The sequence below is a fragment of the Mobula birostris genome, chromosome 3 (genome assembly GCF_030028105.1).
Source record: "Mobula birostris isolate sMobBir1 chromosome 3, sMobBir1.hap1, whole genome shotgun sequence".
Taxonomy (NCBI): domain Eukaryota; kingdom Metazoa; phylum Chordata; class Chondrichthyes; order Myliobatiformes; family Myliobatidae; genus Mobula; species Mobula birostris.
This window is the reverse complement of record NC_092372.1, coordinates 219279329-219282781: the sequence shown is the minus strand read 5'-3', so window position 1 is coordinate 219282781 and position 3453 is coordinate 219279329. Positions and strand designations below refer to the sequence as shown.

At 40.0% G+C, this 3453-nt stretch overlaps 1 pseudogene; it reads left to right on the top strand.

Annotated features, from left to right (window-relative positions):
- Nucleotides 1-338: 338 nt before the first annotated feature.
- On the top strand, nucleotides 339-1472 carry LOC140194799 (atypical chemokine receptor 2-like; annotated as a pseudogene).
- Nucleotides 1473-3453: the final 1981 nt, after the last annotated feature.

Sequence of the window (3453 nt, the reverse complement as noted above, 5' to 3'; positions counted from 1 at the left end):
ACTTTGACGTGTGTTCATTGGTTTTAATATGTTTTGAAACCTGAGATCAAGAATAGTGTTACTGTATATAAATACAATATGGTTCTTTCCAGCTATATTTAATTCAGCGCAGACTTGAGTGAAAACCTTTGTCTTTTGTATCTCATCATCGAGGGTTCATTGCATATGACAAAACTAAAGCATTATTGTGTTTCCTTCTGAGTCTAAGAAGAAAATAATTCTTTTTAACTCATATATGTTTGCTCAAGAGCAAATCATTGAATTTTCTGTTGAAATATCCCTAACAATTTTGTTATTTTCTACCTTCAGCGAGGAACCAAGTTTCTTCTGTTACTTTCATGAAGATGAGTTCGATTAGTTTGGTGGACCCTTCCCCCAATACAACCTACTACAATGAGGATTATAACTACAGCGATATTGACCTCATTCCCTACCTTTTCTGTGGAAAGGAGGAAGTGAAAGCCTTTGGGAAGATCTTCCTCCCTGTGCTATATATTACAGTGTTTGTTTTTGGAATGTTAGGCAATAGCTTCCTTGTCCTCATGATCGTTAAGTATCTGAAATTGAAAACGATGACTGACATCTACCTACTGAATTTGGCCATTTCTGACTTTTTTATTTGCTGTATCCCTTCCCTTTTGGGCCACTTATGTGACCTCAGAGTGGATCTTTGGAAATGCCATGTGTAAAATAATAAGTGCAGTCTACACCATGAATTTCTACAGTGGTATCTTCTTCATTGCTTGCATGAGTATGGACATGTATCTGCAAATTGTTCACACAGTCTCTATGAAGAACTACAGGACAATCTTCAAAAGCATCATCATCAGTGCCGCTGTCTGGACCCTAGCAATGTTGGTTACAATCCCTGAATTCATCTTCAGCCAGTCCAGGAAAGTCGGTGATAGGTACACCTGCCTCAGTAACTATGGTAGTGATCAACTAGTGCTCTGGAAGACTACAATCCAACTCCAGATCAACATCATTGCATTTATCATTCCATTTTTTGCCATGATTTTCTTTTATACACGGATTGCATCTGTCCTCCTCAAGTCCAGATCCTTTGGCAAGGACAAAGCCTTAAAACTGGTCATCATGTTAGTCGCTGTTTTCTTTGTTTTGTGGTTCCCTTACAACATTGTCCTTTTCTTGCATTCCCTGGAGGATCTGGGTGTGACTGGCAGCTGTGAGATGAGCAAAAGGCTGGATTATGCATTGCAAGTGACGGAGTCCACTGCTGCTTCAACCCACTCCTCTACGCTTTTGTGAATGAAAGATTTAGAAGACACCCGAAGAATATTCTAATGAAGATAGTCAAGAAGACTGGCTGTTATAAGGATCTAGGGATCATCGTTGCTACTGCACCAGAGCAAAGTGAACTCAGCAAGCAGCAAAACTGTGCGTGTTCTGATGTGGAAATGACTATGGTGTAGGAAGGATGTGGAGACACAATGCTGAGAAGTCAATCTTCCTATTCTACAAATATTGTTGAATTGAATCTTCATCATCCAAAAATACTTTAACATGCCATTGTGTACAGGGCGCTTGTGAACTAACCAAACCAAACACCTTCTGAAGCATAGTATCTTGCAGCAAATCAAAGGACATCTTCTAGAGGTTTCGCCAAACATCCATCTCAGAAGCAACAACATCATTCAGGATGAATGATGTTGCACGCATATTTGATACGTGTCCTCTACTCTCATCACTTTATTCTTTCCCACTCGGGTTTTCCTCACATGACCCCTATTGAACCATTCGAGAAGGTTACTGGAGAAAGCAGGAGAATGGGGATAAAAGGGATAATAAGTAAGCGTGAAGAAATGGCGACGCAGACTCAATTGGCTGAATGGCCTAATTCTGCTCCTATAACTTAAAGTCTTATGAACCATTGAATCATTAAATTCTTATGGCACAGAAGGAGATCAATTAGCCCACTGGGTCTACATTGACACCAAGTAGATTGATCCCAGCATTTTATTCATGCCCACTTTCCCCACAGTCCAGCAAACTGTTCTTCCTCACATGCCTATCTGATTTTCCTTTGATTGTTCGGATTGACTGTTTACACCACTCTTGGGGCAGAGAGTTCCAGATCGTAACTACTTGCATACTGAGGAAGCCTTGTCTCCTGATCCTGAGTTAACTTTTGTTTCATCCTATCTTCCCTCTTTCAATTGGATTTGATGGACAGGCTGCAAGAATAGGGAAGAGGATCATAGAAAAAATAACAAGAGGACTGCTCAGATATAATGCAGGTTTATAAAAGGAAAATCATGTTTGATAAATCTGTGGGGAGTTTTGAGTGGTAATTAGTAGAATAGATAAAGGGGACCAATGGATATGGTGTATTATGACTTTACAGAAGAGCTTCAATAAGTCACATCATATTATAAAACAAATTTAGAGCACATGGCATTGGCAGTAATATACTCATGTGGACTGAGGATTAAATTACAAAAAGAAAACACAGAGTTGAAACAAGTAAGTCATTTTCAACTCAAGATGATATAATCAATAGGGTGCTACAAGGATCAGAGCAGGGATTGATTTATATCAATGATTTGGAAAGAGAGGACCAAGTGTAATATATCCAAGTTCCAAGATGAGACAAGACTATAGGGCAACACAAAAATATGAGAAGTATGCAAGGAGCCTTCAAGGGGAAATACAGACAGGCTAACAGAATGGGCGAAAGATGGCAGATGGAATGCAATGTAGAAAAAGATATCAGCCTATCCACTTTGATAGAGAAAAAATCAAAGGTGGAGTATTTGGAGGGCTATCGAGTGTTGAGGAAGCAGGGAGTTCGCAGGAACTCTTGTGCAGATTGGAAGAATGGCAAAGTGGCAGATAGAATATCATGTAGAGAAGTGGATGGTCATGCACTTTGGTATAAAGGCATAAATTGTTTTCTAAACAGGGAGAAAATTCAAAAATCAGAGGTGCAAAGGGACTTGGGAGTCCTTGTGCAGGATTCCCTAGAGGTAACTTACAGGTTGACTTGGTCATAAGGATGACAAATATAATGTTAGCGTTCATTTTGAGAGGACTAGAATATTAGAGCAAGAATATCTGAGCTGAGGCTTTATAAGACACTGGAGTACTGTTAGCAGTTTTGGGCCCCTTATCTAAGAAAAGATGTTGGAGAGGGTCAAGAGGAGGTTCACAAGAATGATTCAATGAATGAAAGGATTAACATGTGAAGTGTATTTGATGGTTCTGGGACTGTACTCACTGGAGTTTAGAAGGATGGCGGGGGGTGGGGGGATCTCATTGGAATCTATCGAATATTGAAAGGCCTAGACAGAGTGGATGTAGCAAGTATGTTTCCTACAGTGGGTGAGTCTAGGATCAGAGGCTACAGCCTCAGAATAGAGGGGCACCCTTTTAAAATAGAGATGAGGAGGAATTTCTTTAGCCAGAAGGTGGGGAATCTGTGGAATTCATTGC